At 39.0% G+C, this 17,830-nt stretch overlaps 1 protein-coding gene and 1 pseudogene across 2 annotated transcripts in view; both read left to right on the top strand.

Moving 5' to 3' along the window:
* The window catches only part of LOC145266939 (uncharacterized), a 558,464-nt gene that overhangs the window by 228,140 nt on the left and 312,494 nt on the right, over positions 1-17,830 (top strand). The gene's annotated exons all lie outside the window — the stretch shown is intronic.
* Positions 16,643-16,761, top strand: LOC145267230 (5S ribosomal RNA; annotated as a pseudogene).

The following is a 17,830-nucleotide window of genomic DNA, read 5'->3' as shown; positions in this document are numbered from 1 at the left end:
TCTCAAAGACTATATATATATATATATATATATGGTCTAGCAAAGGAGACAGGGAAGAAAGTAATGGATGTCAAGAGGAGGGGGAGTATGCACTATGGAAAAATTGGAATAAATTTTCTTTTAAAGGGAGAGTAAGAATGTAAAAAAAAGGACAGTAAACAGGAGAAAATCAATTCTCTTGTAATATTCTTCGTGGAATAAATGCGTCTCAGGAAGAAGTATGAAAGATTGAAAATGTGGAATGTGAATAAATTTTATAAAGGAGAGTTAGATTTAGTGTTGGGACGATTAATCGGAATCCGGAATCGGAAAAATCAGATTTGGGGGAATCGGTATCGGAGAAGTTGATGCCTATTTTCCGATGCCAAAACGATTCTTTTGATTGTCTTTTTTTTATTTGATTTTGTTTAAAATAAAATCTTCCATATCTGGTAATAATGATAAAATAATAAATATTTATTGATTTTAAAATACAAGTAAAGCTAAAATCGATAGATCATCCTCCACAAGTGTATTTTGAACTTTAGGAAAATATCTGCATATTTACATGTGTTTTTACGGTAATCGGGGGGGGGGGGGATTAACAATCTTATAGGTAAATAATTAGAGATTTATAAAGAATCGGAATCAATAATTGTATCGGAATTGGGGAAAAATATTGGAATCGTCCCATCACTAGTAAGGATGCAAAAGAAGGGAGAGCAAACATAAGGAAAATGAGAAAAAATCTTTGAAATAAGTTGAAGAAAAATACCTGTGAATGTGAAGAGATATATTTATATGGTTCTGAAAGAAGAGGCAAAAAAATTATGAAAGGGATGGAATCGTTTTCGGGGGGGAGGGGGCTTAAAGGAGGAGAGTAAAGATGGAAAAAAAAAGATGGAGAACAAACATGATAAGGATGCTAAGAAATATGAAATGAATAAAAAAAAAAGTTAAGGATCTAGCAAAAGAGAGGAGAAAAAAAGGAACGGGTGCTAAGAGAAGTTATTGAAAAAAATGGGTGTGATCGAGATTTTTTTTTTTTTTTTTTTTTTTGAAGGGAGAGTAATGGTTCCAAATTGGGAGAGCAAATATAGAACCAATCCTCTCATAATATTCTTCATGATTGGATATGATGCATGGAACAGTATCAAAAATTGAAGACATGAAATGGAATAATTTGTTAAAGGTGAGTAAGGATGATAAAAAAAAGGACAGCAAACATGAGGAAAAAGAGTAAAAAGCTTAAAATAAATAAAAGAAATAATTATGAATGTCAAAAGTAAAAAAAAAAAAGTACAAGCCTCTGAAAGGAGAGAGAGAGAGAGAGAGAGAGAGAGAGAGAGAGAGAGAGAGAGAGAGAGAGAATTGAAAAAGAAATGTAATCATGTTTTGAGCAGAGAGGTAAACAGAGGAGAGTAAGGATGAAATAAAAGGGAGAGCAAACATAAGTAAACCGAGAAATGTAAAATAAATTTAAAAAAAAAAAAGTGTCTTGTAAAAGAGCAAGAGTGATAGATGTTAAGAGGGGGGGGGGTAAAAATGCCAAAATGGGAGAGTAAACATAAAATCAATCTCCTCATAATATTCCTCATTCACTGGATATGAGATGACGAGAAGTATGAACATTTCAAAACGTAGAATGGGAATAATTTTTTTAAAGGAGAGTAAGGATGAGGAAAAAAAAAACAAAAAAAAGAACGCTAACATGAGGAAAACGGTTTTAAAAAAAACTTGGAAGAAAGAAAATTAAAGAAATAATTGTAAATGTCACCCCCCCCCACCCCCCGGCAAAAAAAAAAAAAAATATCAGACTCTGAAAGGAGAGAGAGAGAGAGGGAGAAAATTGAGAAAGGAATGTAATCGTGTTTGAGAGGAGAGTAAGGATGCAAGAAAAAGGAGAGCAAACATGATGAAGAAGCCAAGAAGTGTGAAATGAATATAAAATAATAAAATAAAGCAAATGTCTCACGATGAGACGAACAGATAGAGAGAGGGGGAAAAAAGATTACAGAATGCAGGCAGAGAGGCGGTACGGCAGATAACTATAATCCATGTTCAAAGTGCGAACGCCATGCTGTGAGTGTGGAGCAGGGGAATTTGCACGCCTGGGCTTTTCTCGCTTGCTTGGCACTAAGTCTTTCGTGATGGCGCCAGACTGGTTCGCTCTCTCCCTCCCGGCTGCGGACTGGCCATGTCCAGTCAACTGGCGAGAATAACAAATGAACCAATGGATATTGTGCCAACTGGACTGTGAGTCCAGTGGAGGCCATGAGGGGAAAGGAGGTGGAAGGTTGCTTTTATTTTGAGGCGATGTGGTTCATGTGTGTGACCCAAATGAAAACAACGGTAAAGTGAAGCAAGTGGTTAGAGTTAGAAAAAAAAAAATAAGGAGGGATATTCTTTCGATGCCGACATTGAATCTGCATGTTTCACGATGAAAATGGTGTTTGAAAGTTAAGCATGACATTCTAATGAAAGCAGTTTCTTTTTTTTTCTTTTTTTTTTGTGAGGAGGAAAAATATACTATCTTTTCTGTCTTTGATCAGTGTCATAGAAATGCTTCTAGACTGAGGCTATTTTACTTTTTATCCGCATCTTCAATATTCGTTTTTGGAGTTGTAGGATTATTCCCATACTAAAAAACTGATTGTGTGTCTAAATCTGCCCTCATGGGGAGGCAAACAAATAGAGGCATTCACATAAAAATGTGGAACCAGATGGTACCTTGTTTGATAACAAATGTCGGCCCTAAATGTTGTTTCCGTGGTCTTCTGCTATTTTGGCTTTTTGTTTTTGTCATCTCTAACATTGGCGGCTGCTGAGGAGAATGCGCACAAGTTCATAATATAAAATTTGCCGAAAGTAACGCAAAACATGACTTACACAGGTGACGGCAGCTCACAGAAGGAAACAGTAAAAAAACAAACTTTCATCTATAGATGGTTTATGGCATTAATTTGCATATGAGGACAATGATGATTGTGAAAAGAAAGAATGGGAAAATGCAGAGCAGAGAGAGACAGAGAGAACGGTTGGTGAAGATTACAGTAAAAGTCGAGAGTTTGTAAGGAGTTTATTATATTTTGTAATTATTATTATATTTTATCATAATATTGTACAGAGTTTATTGTTATATTTATTATTATTGTTTTTAAATTTTAGCTTAATTCATAAAAAAAACAAAAAAAAACAAACTCTAACACATTCTGCAAATATCAGTTGCACTCTGGATGTGTGTGTGACACCATCGACCTTCTACATGCTGTTGAGCCCTTATTTGTCAGTATCCGTCAGTTCATGTCGATTTCCTTCAAACCACAACTAAGTCGAACTGGAAACTGTTGTCAACAATCGCAAACTCCAGACTGTTCGTAAACTGTCATAAAACTCACTGCCTCTCCTAAAACTGACTGTAAACTAACTTGAAACATATTGACCTCTACTGCCCGGTCCTTCTGTCCCAAATCACCATCACACTGATTAACAATCTTATTTTAACTCTCTTTTGTTTTCCTTAGTGAACAATTTCCTATACCTTTGTTCTGCTGATAAACATCTTAAAAAAACTGATGTAACTTTGTATTAGTCCATACATAGTTACTTCCCTTTGATTTGAGCGTATACAGCTTAATCACATTGACACACGGGTTCCCATTAGATCATTAAAGTTAAGCAACTTTGAGCTCAGTACTAAAATGAGTAAGCATTTGGGAACTTTGGGAGCTGTATATGCTCTCCGCTTATCTTGATATTATTTCCAGTCGTCTCGCACTTCTTGCCGCTGGACTCGAGCAGTACCAATTCAGGAGAAGTGTGGTTAGTGGTTGTGCAACTCTTGCCTCACAATTACATGTGCAGCCACCCTTGCAGGGGGGTATTTATTGGCTGAGACTGAACAGAGGCGTTAATATTAGGGCTATGACAACAGCATATTCTTTTCATTGTTTTGACTCTCAAGTGTGTATCTGTTGATATCTTATATGCTTTTATATAGAGTGATGTGGTTCTCGGTTGATTAACTGTGTCGGATATACACTCGAGAGTCAAAACAATGAAAAGAATATTCTGTTGTCATAGCCCTATTTATTATTAAACTAATTTCTGTTATATGGTCTTTCTCCCTTTTTTTTTGTTTGTTTTTAATTCCTAAGACTTTATAGGAATGAGGAGGGGGACGTCGTTAGTGTCGCAATATTTCCAAGTTAAACATGAAGTCCTAATAATATTAATATTTGAAAGTCACAATGTAACATTGGTACGACACAATCACGTTGACACACCGGTTCTCGCTAGATCACCGAAGTTAAGCAACATTTAGCCTGGCCAGTACCAGATAAGTGACCATTTGGGAAGGCTAGGCACTGTATGTACCTTCTGAGAAGGTTGGGCGTGGGTCCCAGCACCCTCACCCTGTAAAAAGAACTCCTCGCTACAAAAACATCTACAAAAAGTTGTAGATGGCCTATACCCCTCCAGGGGCTCAAGGGCTATGGATGGATGGACATGTAACATTCTAACAAAAATGGTTTTTAAAAGCTAGGTTCCTCTACTAGGCCTGATACTATCAGATCAGGCTGTCTGAAAATATTGGCTTCCTGAGGCAAAATGCACCTAACATTAATGTTGTTTTTTGTTTTTTTTCTATTCCCTTTTGCAAAATTAATTGTTCTGCAAAACCAAAAACAAAAACAACAGCACACCTTTCCCCCTTTTTTCTTTCTCCATCCCCCACTTTCCAGCTAATTTCCTTACTTAAAATATACCAAACATTAATACTCTTTTTCCTCTCTCATTGCAAAACTCATTCATGTTCTGCAGGGCAGGGAACAAAGACAACAATCCACAACAAGACAAGCCAAACACTACAAACTAATGATTGAAGATACAAAGAGAGTGAAGAATAGAAACTCTCTACAAAATAACCAAACCTAACTCCGTGAATAAATATTTTAAGAATTTTTTTTGTTTTGTTTTTTGGTCCAACGATAAAAAGAGGGTGGACCTGTAAATTTGCCCTCGTCCGTTCGTCTGTCTGCACTTTTCTCAATAACTACGTCTTGGAATTTTTTGAAATTTTGCATGAACATTAAACATGATATGAGTAAAAAAGTAACAGAACAGATTTTCTAGGAAAACTCCAGTTGCCTCCCTAGTGGTGCCTTTCGGTTTAAAATGGCTAAAATTTACACTTTTGTGCTTATTAAAAAAAATTTGATGCCTTGGATTTTTATAAAACTTTCTTAAAAGTTGTAACTTATTTCTATATAATTTTGTTTATCTATACTTCGCGATAACTCTTGGGTGTGCCCCAGGGGCTCTTTAAGGGCTAATAAAAACACTTCATTTTGGGGAGTATTTTACCATATTTGTCAAATTTTCTGTGTATGTCTACTTAGCAGTTTTGCATGGTGCTGAACTCAAATTTAAATATGTTAAGGCCTTGGGGACTTTGGGGGATAAATGGGGGTGAGGTGGCAAATGATGGACTTATTCATTTTATTTTTTTGCATTGTGTAGAACTCAAATTTACATATGTTAAGGCCTAAAACTGCACCATTCGTTCATTTTCACTAGGATTTGCAAGGACCCGTTGCGCAGTGGTTAGAGAGAGTACTTGGAAAAATCAATTGTAAAAGTTATATTCTCCTGAAAGTTGAATGTTCAATCCTCAGTGTGGGCACCTGCAAAAAAAAATACAATTGCGAATTACTTAGGACCTCTATCCAGTCATGGTTGACGGAACAGGAGCACGATACCCCCCTGATGTAAATAAAAGGTTCCGTTCGAAATTCTGTCCAAATTCCTAAGTTCAACAGAAACATTCCTGAGTTTGACAAGATACACCTGAAGAAGGTCGGAGGTTACATCGACTAAAACGTTGTGAAAATCACACTCAAGATGAGAACAGTAGTTCGATGAATCTGAATAATACGAATTCCACTATTATGTTTATTTATTTATTTTTTTTTTTGTTTTGCTACGTTTCTGAATTTTTGAGATGAGGGTTGATTATTCGTACTATTACTGTTCTCATCTTGTCATTTTTCACAACGTTTCGGTCAATGTAACCTCCAACTGTCTTCAGGTGTATCTTCTTAGACTTGAAAATCAGCATGGAATTTATTTAATCTATGGGACGAGCATGTTCTCATTCTGTCAGCCATGACTGGATAGAAGTCTGAAAGAATTTGCATTTCTATTCTTAAATTTCTTAATAAATAGATAATTTTTTTTTACTATATTTTTCATATAGAAGTGCTCAGTAATAAATAGATAATTTTTTTTTACTTGATCACGTTTCAAGTTTTCATTGCAAAGCTAGAACAGTTCTGCCAATTTCCTGAACAGTTTGATTTGCTATCCCAAATCACGATGAACGAATTTCATGAGACAGTTCTTTTTTTTTTTTCTGTTCGTTTGCTGCCTGCAGTCTGTAAATAATTTTTTGAACTTTTCTATATTACCATTCTTTTTTCCCCCTCCCTTTCTGTTTCTCTTTCACGTCCTCTATCTCACCTCACTCCTCTCCTCTATTTTTATCCCTCCACTCTCTTTCGCCCCCTTCTCCTCTCTCTTTCGCCCTCTTCCCCTTTCTCTTTCGCCCCCATCCCAACTCTCTTTCGCCCCCCCATGTTTCTTCTCTCTCTTTCGCCCCCCTCCTCTCTCTTTCGCCCCCACTCTCCTCTCTCTTTCACCCCCTTTCTTCCTCTTTCGCCCCCTTTCTTCCCTTTTCGCCCCCTTTCTTCCTCTTTCGCCCCCTTTCTTCCCCCCCCCTTTCTTCCTCTCCCCCCCTTTCTTCCCCCCCTTCTTCCTCTTTCGCCCCCCCCCCCTTTCTTCCTCTTTCGCCCCCCCCCCTTTCTTCCTCTTTCGCCCCCTTTCTCCCCCCCCTTCTTCCTCTTTCGCCCCCCCCCTTCCTCTCTCTTCTCCCTCCTCCCCCACCTTCCTCTCTCTTCCCCCCACCTTCCTCTCTCTTCCCCCCACCTTCCTCTCTCTTCCTCCCCCTTTCCTCTCTCTCTTCCTCCCCCTTTCCTCTCTCTCTTCCTCCCCCTTTCCTCTCTCTCTTCCTCCCCCTTTCCTCTCTCTCTTCCTCCCCCTTTCCTCTCTCTCTTGCCCCCTTTCCTCTCTCTCTTTCGCTACGTTTTCTTTCTCTCTTTCGTCCACCCCCTTCCTCTCCCCTTTCGCCCTTCCCCTTTTGATCTCTTTCACATTTCCATTTCATAATTCAAGTATGTTTGATCTAGTTATTACACATCAATTAAACAAGCTTCCCTGAATTTTACTTTTTCTTAGGACTCCTTTAACTTAATCCTTAAATGTTCGACATAAGTTAGAATAAGAATTTTAGACTTAACATTTAGTCTCATTATTTCAAAAGCGGTACAAAACTGTTCTGTTTAGGGAATTAATTTTACCTGTCCTGGGACGTGTATTCTCATAGTGTGTGTGTGTGTATGTGTGTTATTCATTGGGTAAAAACAAATTGAGCTCTCCTGCGTTTGACAAAGTTTACATTGATATTTCAGTTACATTTAGCAGGTTTCAGATGATAGAGTAGTGATATTAGCTCAGCTCAATAATTGAATTTTGATCCTGGCTTGGGGTACTTTTTTTTCTTTCTTTTTTTTCTTTCTTTTTTTTTTTTCTTCTTTTTCCTTCTTTTCTTTCTTTTTTTTTCTTTTTTTTTTTTTTAATACTCACCTTCATCCCAAACAAGGCATATCGCCACTTGGACGTAAGGATCTACTTATTGAGACCATGTCTAAGAAAGATTAAGATGTTGGTTAACGTTGCATTTGAACTTCTACATATCAGTGAAGTTTGGGAAGCAGGTAGCAGGAAGGGAATTCCAAAGTCTAGCATTACAGAGAAGAAGCTATTAGAATAGAAAACTTTCTGACATTTAGGGACTTCAACAGTGAAGGGGTGTGATTTTGTTTCTAAGTGGGTTTGTCGGGAATATGCATGTTGAGAGGGCACAAGTGCAATGAGACAGGGACTGGAGCCTAGTTGACAAAGTGGGATCTATTAGATTGGACACTTTTTGGGACCCTATTCAAGAGGGAGAGACTAGTGGTAGATGCACCAGCCCAGTGCTAATCGAGCTGTATTCAAGAGCTGTTATACAGCGAAATAGTCGGTCTGTGGATTAGTGTATGTGTGTGTGTGTGTGTGTGTGTGTGTGTGTGTGTGTGTGTGTGTATATATATATATATATTCAGAATGTGAGAGTTTATATAATTATTTCCAGCCAAAGAAGATCACAGCTCATAAGACAGTCAACAAACCGGAAGTCCAAGACCCCAGTTTCACCCTCATTTGGGCTTATCAGTTTGACATATCCGAACCCGGGCTTTGAAACCTGAGCCTCTTGCGTGTGAGGCAAGAACTCTGCCAACTGAGCAAACGCCCCGCACACAATATAGTCTATTAATTAACACAGATCAAACAAACCGCGACAAAATCCGACTGTGGAATGGACCTACCTCATCTCAACAAGGGACGCGGTCATCCAACTAGCTAAATATATATATATGTATGTATGTATATTTCTTGGCCTTGTTCAGTAGAAAATAATCTAGCAGAGCACTCAATTATTTAATAAGAGCAAAATATTGATTTATTAATGTTTTTTGTTTTTTTTAATGGTGGTCACCACTTATCAAGGCCCGGAAGCTACTCAGGGATAAGGGTTATTGCGTGTACAGTAATCAATGGGATAGTATCGTAGTAATCGTTAGTATTGGAGATTTGATAAAGTGTCTTACTTAAGGTGGCGGTTCATCATGAATTTGTTTATGTTGGACTTGAAGACATCCAAGTTGTAGTCAGGTGGGAAATAGTCAATCGGAAGAGAGTTCCACAGACGTGCACTTCTAAGAAAGAAGCTTTGCTCATGGAATCTACGTTTTGATTTAGGCACAGATAAAGAGTGGGGAAAATTAATGACAGTGGTTTCAGCTAGACGTGTGTTTATCGTGAAAGAATTTAATTATATTCATAAACAAATTGCTCCTGGCTATCTTCGGTAATATTTGATTCATTAATGAATCAATCCTATAAATAAACTAAAAATAAATACTATTTTTTGATCTGAGTCCAATCCTGTCTTGTAAATTTGATCTGATATTTTGTGACCTGTATATATGATCTAATATGATTTAACCACGTTGACACACCCGTTCCTGTTGAATCACCGAAGTTAACCTGGTCAGTACTAAATGGGTGACCATTTACGACCTCCAGGTACTGTATGTGCTCTCCGCTTATCTCGGCATTGTTACCAGTTGTCCTGAACTTCTCTTTGCTGCTGGATTCAAGCAGTGCCGATTCAGGTTGGAGATTGTGCAATCCTTGCCTCACAATTTTATGTGCAGCTTCCCTTACAGGGCGTATCCTTTGTCTTTCAAGACTGAATGGATGCATCGATATATGATCCCGGGGAAGGATATATATCATTTAAAGTAGCTGAATGGTCTTGCTTCAGTTGGAGTAATAAATTTGGTATGCTGTAGTATTGAAGTGTATCGTAGTCAAAGCGGGGTTCTTGGTGTGAAACGTGCATACCTTTTGACGTCTCTACCAGCCGGTATTCATGGGTTAACCAGCCAATCACAATATTGCAGGAGTGGGAGAGAGGAAGAGTGAGAGATGCAAAGGGAAAAACCAGGATTACTTATTAATTTTATTTATTGCGGACCATTATCCTCATCTTTTCTTGGTTGTTTCACGACGTTTCGGCCAACTATTCCTCTAGCCTTCGTCAGGTGGTAACCACGATGAGATAGGAACTCTGAATCTCGTGACTGCCGTCCATAGTTGTTGTCATCTCACCACGTTTTGGCCAAGTAAGCTTCTGGCCGGCTTTGGGTAGGATTGAAACCGCTGTCTTCAGACAATTCTCATCTGGAACCATAGAGATTCAATGCCTTTATCCACTGCGCCACGGGCCCCAAATTTTTTGGTCTTATAAATCCACGTTTATTTATTATCTGATCTTCCATGGTCGGGTCCATACCGAATGGTATATATTATTTAATTGGAATTCATTGAGATGAGTATTTATTTATTAATTTTATTTATTGCGGACTATTATCCTCATCTTTTCTTAGTTGTTTCACGATGTTTCGGCCAATTATATCTATGGCCTGTGCCAGGTGATAACCACGACGGATAGGAACTCTGAATCTCCTGACTGCATTCACTGCAATTACTGCTTTCAATAGTTGTTGTCGGCTCACCACGTCTCACCAGGTGAGAATTGTCTGAAGATAGCAGTTTCAATCCTACCCAAAGCAGGCCAGAGGTTTACTTGGCTAAAACGTGGTGAGACGACGACAACTATGAAAGGCAGTAATTGCAGTGAATGCAGTCAGAGTTACTATCTGTCGTGGTTACCACCTGACAAAGGCCATAGATATAATTGGCCGAAACGACGTGAAACAACTAAGAAAAGATGAGGATAATAGTCCGCAATAAATAAATTAATAAATAATACTCATCTTAATAATGAATTCCAATCCAATAATATATATCATTCGTACTTATATTCATTATGTCAATATAAAATTATATAAAAGGCAAAGTGTGTGTTAGTTTGTGTGTGTATGTTTGTTTGTATGCCTTCTAAAAACTTTTGACAAACCTATCAGACCGTGATAAAATTGGTATGATTAGAAAGATCAATCTCTCGGATGAAAAATATTTAAAGAAATTGACCAAAAAGATGGATTCTGTGCTGGTGAACTTGTTTTCTTTTTTGCAAGAAGGTCAGTTTTTAACGTCAACATTTTTGCAAGTCATACGCCTAGCAATGTGAATGTACGTCTAAGAAATGTTATTTTGACCTGTCGTGACGTCATAAGGCGTCATGGCCGTGACAGCTAGCGCATTAGCTTGTTTTACCTCCTTTTCCTCTTTTGGCATTATAGGTTCGAGCCTGCCTGCCTGCCGCCTGCGTACTGCAACTAATTTTTTATTTTTTGCGATCGCACGGGTACTCGTTGCTATTTTAATTGAAACAAAAGTTCATTTACTTTTTATTTTAGGGCTGGGGGTTGTTTAATATCCTTACTTTACCACTTCTCTCCACCGAGGCAACGTCGGGTAGCGATGATAGTATAAAGTAAATTTTTAAAAATCAAGATAAAAAAATATATAATCTTTATACAGAACCTATCAAGATACTTAAAGCTCTACACGAGAATGTGGAGCAATTTTTTCTCCTATTCTGATGAGAAGCATTGGCATTGAGAGGTTTCTTTTCCTAATTGATTTGCTTATTAATGAAGCTTTATTTAACTTTAAATTGTCATCCTTTATTTCTTACTAGCAGGGAGACTCGACGTTGTCCGGGATTGCATGAGGATAACAAATGTTTCACCCTTCCATATTTTTATTGTGATCGAAATCGCCCATTTTTTAATCAAATCAATTGATTGCCTGCTCTAGTTGGTGTACATGTCTTCCCCGCAGTGACTTAGTCAACAATACATTGTAGTCTACATTGCACTGTAGAGAATCTACTGTTGATTTTATAAAAAATATCTGCAAATAATGGCTTCACTTAAAGTTTAAAATGTAAAAGTCAAGTATCATGGTTCAGTTGTGCTCTAAAATGAAGCATTCATTTCAAACACATCCCTGTATTATAACAGAAACTACAGTTGATTTTATAGGCTGGGCCTTTCTGCTTGTGCAGTGATGAAACTTCTCAAAAGCATTTGTGATGTTAGGTTGTATAAAAGTGTTTACTGTTGTCAAAAGTAGACATCCTTCTTTAATCAGATTTTTTTTTTTATTATCAATTTTCGATACTTAGATGCATTGTGATAAAAAAACCAAAAAAAAAAACCCTCTACATAACACTTCCAGACACATCAAGTACCTACGTGTGAAATTAAAAAAAAATCAACCCAACCGTTTCATCATGGGGAATGAACTCACACACACACACACACACACACACACACACACACACACACACACACACACAAAGTTCCTTTTAAATTGTAGTAGATATATTTATGAAAATATATGTCAATTAAGCTACATAGAATCTTCCATGTATGCATGAAATTTGTGTTACCTAGTCTTTTTATATATATTCATATAGTGTTTAGTTTAACTAGGTTACCAATCATATTCATTGTTACTCACACCTACGAGTTGGTTTACATCAGCCAATGGTCAGGCTTCAGTCAGACAAGGTTGGGCTAATTTCTATTTCCTATTCTCTGGTTATAGTCACCTAATCGCCTCTGTACATTTTTGTACAAACTTTCTCATTAGCAGATTTAAAATTTAAGACCGTAAAATAAAAGTACTTTTAATCTCCATCTAGAATGTCACTAGAAATCAATTTTATTCCTTCCTTTTCCTGTTTGCCTTTTTCGTTTCTTGTTTCCCCTGACAATCATCTTTCCTTATTCAGTTATCCAGATTGCCATCTCAGATATGAATCATTTTCTTTCTCTCTTGGCTTTTGTTTGTTTAAAGAAGTTATATAATTTCGAAACGTTGTATTGAATTTTTGACACCTATTCTTCCCTTACTTTTCTCTCCTCGTCCCCCACAGCTTCTTCTCTCCCCTCCTCTCTTTCTCGTCTTCCTACTTTCTTTGCTATTTAATACTTTTTCTTTTCCTCTCTTTGTTTCCTCTTCCCCTCCTCGTATCTCTCTCTCCTTCCCCTCCTCGTATCTCTCTCTCCTTCCCCTCCTCATATCTCTCTCTCCTTCCCCTCCTCATATCTCTCTCTCCTTCCCCTCCTCATATCTCTCTCTCCTTCCCCTCCTCATATCTCTCTCTCCTTCCCCTCCTCATATCTCTCTCTCCTCCCCCTCCTCATATCTCTCTCTCCTCCCCCTCCTCATATCTCTCTCTCCTCCACCTTCTCATATCTTTCTCCTCCCCCTCCTCATATCTCTCTCTCCTCCTCCTCCTCATATCTCTCTCTCCTCCTCCTCCTCCTCATATCTCTCTCTCCTCCTCCTCATATCTCTCTCTCTCCTCCTCCTCCTCCTCGTCCTCATATCTCTCTCCTCCCCCTCCTCATATCTCTCCTCCTCCCCCTCCTCATATCTCTCCTCCTCCCCCTCCTCATATCTCTCCTCCTCCTCCTCCTCCTCATATCTCTCCTCCTCCCCCTCCTCATATCTCTCCTCCTCCCCCTCCTCATATCTCTCTCTCCTTCCCCTCCTCATATCTCTCTCTCCTTCCCCTCCTCATATCTCTCTCTCCTTCCCCTCCTCATATCTCTCTCTCCTTCCCCTCCTCATATCTCTCTCTCCTTCCCCTCCTCATATCTCTCTCTCCTTCCCCTCCTCATATCTCTCTCTCCTTCCCCTCCTCATATCTCTCTCTCCTCCCCCTCCTCATATCTCTCTCTCCTCCCCTTCCTCATATCTCTCTCCTCCCCCTCCTCATATCTCTCTCTCCTCCCCTTCCTCATATCTCTCCTCCCCCTCCTCATATCTCTCTCTCCTCCCCTTCCTCATATCTCTCCTCCCCCTCCTCAGATCTCTCTCTCTCCTCCCCCTCTTCAGATCTCTCTCTCTCTCTCCTCCCCCTCTTCAGATCTCTCTCTCTCTCCTCCCCCTCTTCAGATCTCTCTCTCTCTCTCTCCTCCCCCTCTTCAGATCTCTCTCTCTCTCCTCCCCCTCTTCAGATTTCTCTCTCTCTCCTCCCCCTCGTATATATATCTCTCTCTCCTCCCCCTCGTATATATCTCTCCTCTCCCCACCTCTTCGTATCCCCCCTCCTCTATCTGACTCCTCCCCTCATATATTTCTCTCCTTCTCCCTCACATCTCTTTTTTTATTTTACTCTCTCATTTTATTTCCTTTCATCTTCTTTCCTCCTTACTCTCTTTCTCGCCTCCCTCCTTTCTACGCCTGTCCATAGTTTCTCCCTCTCCCTCATCTCATTCTCTCACCCCTTCATGCTTCTTTCTTCCCCCCTCATATCTCTCCACTCTCCTCTTATTTTGCTCTCTATCCTCTTTTTACTCCTTTCATGTCTTTCTCCCTCTCTTCCTTTATCCCAAACTCACTCTACTAATCCCCCCCCCCACCTTACTTCTCTAAATCAGCATCTTCTCCCACCACATCACGGCCTCCATCTTCCTCATCATCCATCATTGAATCTACCCATTCCTCGCCATTAGTGTTCCTTCTATCGTTGCCATGGTTACACACGTGCTGCCTGCTGCGTGCCAGCCAACGCGCACACATACAACACAACCGTCATTTTTTTTCTTATTCTCTCAACCCTCTTTCCCTAAACCCATTCAATTTCCAGTCCCCTCTTCCGTGTGCGCGATCGCACATATATTCACGACCCCTAACCTTCCCCACCCTCATCCACCTATTCTATCCCCTTAAATAAGTTTTCTTCTTTTTATGCAAAAGATTCAAAATTTTCTATTTTTCAATTCAAAATAAATCTACCCTTCTTAAGCACCGATACCGCCGCCGCCACGATAGAGGTGGAAAGGGTGCGTCAGAGATGCAGCGCAATGGTTAGCTCCTCGCTTTAATGAGTTTCCAGGTCGGGCGTTCAGACGCCAGCATCTCTTATTTGCTTCTATTTACTTGCCTCCCCACAAGGGCAGAATTAATGTGGAGAAAATCCAGCTCCTCCAAAAAGGGGCAATCTGGATAGGAACACAAATAAAAATGGCCTCAGTCTAGAAGGGTTTTTTCTCCACTGATCGAGGACAGAAAAAGATGAAGTATAGTATCATAACAGATACTACACTGTGTTCCTAGCCAAAAGGCCAAGAAAATCGCGTCTCTTCATTATTGGCTTTATCCCGACAACACCAAAAATGAATCTTGGATATTCCTTTTGATCTCTAGAAACTCCAGGTAGGGTTCTCCACTTTTAGTAGTTCCAGCCGGGAGTCCCTAATCAAATTAAATACATTAAATCCGTTGCCAAGGCTGCTGGAAAAGTGGTGGAATTCTTCTATCGATCCAGTAGATATCTCACTGCTGACGCAATTCTCTATCTATATAAGAGCGAGCTAGGTACGTCCAAGGATGGAGTACTGTTGCCACATCTGGGCAGGAGCTGCTAGAAAAGACTTATCCTGCCTTGATAGAGTTCAAAATAGACTTCGTAGCCTCGTAGGAGATGTCCTTTTCTTTTCCCTGCAACCTCTTTCTCACAGAAGAGATGTTGCGAGTTTGTCTCTGCTTTATTGTTATTTCCATGGAAAGTGCTCGACTGAGTTCCAATCTATGGACCCCCTTCTCAAAACTTTCACAAGAAACACCCGTCTAGCAGAAATCACTATCAATAATTTCCTCCACTCTTTATCTGTGCCTAAACCTAAACGTAGATTCCATGAGCAAAGCTTCTTTCTTAGAACTGCACGCCTATGGAATTGTCTTCTGTTTTCCTGCTTTCCAGCTGATTACAATATGGTTGTCTTCAAGTCTAACGTAAACAAGTTTTTGATGAGCCGTTCCATATAAGTTATCAAATTTACCAAATTTTCATTACTAACGATTACTATATTGTCCAATTTCTACTGTACACTCTTTAACCCTTATCTTCGAGTGGCCTCTTGGTCTTGATAAGTGTTGATGCCTTTGTAAACTTTCATCGATTCATAATCGGGATCCATCAATTTTTAGGATTAATGTTACAGGTGCAGGAATCTCTTGAAATCGAAAATGGTTGGTTGGTAGTTTTATGGCATATCAACCCTTTTCAGGTTATTTAATGCCGAATCCAGTTATTTTGAAGAAAACTTTTAATAGAATATTTTTTTTTCAAGCCATTTTCTATTTAACCCATAGTTGGGATCTTAACAGGTACTACCACTTCAGGTCAGAGTGGACCTGGGAGCAATGGCAATTAAAAGGTGGCTCCACACTCCTCATAGCTCGCAAGCTGGGGCCTCACCATCGGATATAGTTTAAGGTCATATCCAGGACCTCGAAAATAGAGTATCCGCAGGACTGTTAAAGGTAAATTCAACGAGATCGCCGACTAATAGAAAGATGTCACCAGATAACATCCTCACATACATAAATATAGAAGTAACTCCAGAAAATAACGACATTTGGCAAAAACCTTGAAATCACAGTATTATTATGAAATAAATAACATTTACGTGTTAGGAATATTAATTCAAATCGTTCCAACGGAAGTGTTTTCTTGTAACTAGTGTTCATTATGCAGGATTAGTTAAATGAAGATCTCGTGAGAATAGCACAAAGTTTAAAATTACTGATTTTTATGAACAGAGTGTCACATGTGGCTTGCAATGAATGTGATTATTTTCTGAGACAAAAACAGTCATTAAATCATATAAGCGAAATTTTGTGTGTGTGTTCATCTCATAAGAAACAGTAACGAAATAACATTATTTAAAAGAATTAATTCTCATTCGATGTGGTAATTTTCCATGATGAGAATCAAATTACATGTGCATGGCGTTCAAAATCAAGAAAGGGGATTTTAATGTCTCCCATTGACAGAGTTTCATTGACATCCAGTCTTGGGGAAAACAAAGGGAAAAACTGGAATAAACTGATTTGATTTTCGCGGCAAATCCTTATATAGCTGTGTTCTCAAATATTCCAGTCTGTTTGCTACACCAGTATGCGTGAAAACATAACATAATCCCTTTTTTCCATGTGTGCAGGTATATACAGCATAATCATGTTGACACACCGGTTCCCGTCAGATCACCGAAGTTAAGCAACGTTGAGCCTGGTCATTACTAAAATGGGGAACAAATTTGGGAAGTCCAGGTGCTGTATGTAGGGGGACGTCGACACCTCCCTGCAAAAAGTTGCAAAAACCTAATGTCATCATCTCCCCTAACGGGGATATACATGCGACTGGGGACCGCTTGTGAATTTCATACTCCCATTAAACTTCCTCCTTTGGAGGAAGCCAGTTAAACCCTAAGTAGGGTTGGTGCTGACTGCACACACACACATACACACACACACGTGTGCAGGTGGTCAAAGCCCAACGTTATGTGTTTACGCATTCTGATACTCGTGGGCGTTGAAAACGGTGATTGCTACGAAAAATGTTCCTGTCGAAGATTTGTTCTGGCTGTATGTAGTGGTTGCTATGGATCATTTAATCCAATGTGCTGGATCTGTAGTGGGGAAATTTGAGTGCAAGTCCATTGTTCAACCTAAAAAAAAAAAAAAAAAAAAAAAAAATACAGAAACTCTTCATGATGTACATACCCGTAACATGTACGTATAAATGTGTTTCAATATTCGGGAGATTCTATTTATAAACGATGCTGCTAAGAATTGACAAATGGAATTAATTCACGTTCTTCTATAAACCAATCAGAAACTAGAATTGCCGCATAAATATTAAACCTTTCTGTAGCAACTTTGCATATGTTTTTTTCGTCTCAACACGGGAAGAATCTTTTGCTTTGGATTCCAACTCAAGAACTGTCTACTGAGAACCAGTCACCTCCAGGATTTGTGTAGAACAACTAAACCATCGGAAACTGTTCTGAAACTAAACCTGGCTTACACTTCTAGAAAATATCTGTCATGTTCTTATCATAAACGGACCATATGTATATATGTGTACGTTGTGTTTGTTGTGTAACGGACTGTTGTCCTCATCCTTAATGTCGATTTTAGTGGCTCTTGACTCATCTAGGTGTTGATACGTGTGTGTCAGAACATATAACACATGATGACAGAGCTGTTTCTGCTGTTGGTCGCCTCTGTCTTTTGGCCCTACCTGGAGGATTCGTTAATCATCTTTGGGGGAGCTGGAACCTGTTGTAACAGAGATGCTTCCAAATGGACCCAAGACGAATGATTGTTTGTATATTTTTTAATCATTCCC

This window comes from Euprymna scolopes, chromosome 42 (genome assembly GCF_053919585.1).
Source record: "Euprymna scolopes isolate OS-2025 chromosome 42, ASM5391958v1, whole genome shotgun sequence".
Classification (NCBI taxonomy): domain Eukaryota; kingdom Metazoa; phylum Mollusca; class Cephalopoda; order Sepiida; family Sepiolidae; genus Euprymna; species Euprymna scolopes.
This window is presented reverse-complemented; position numbering and strand designations above follow the sequence as displayed.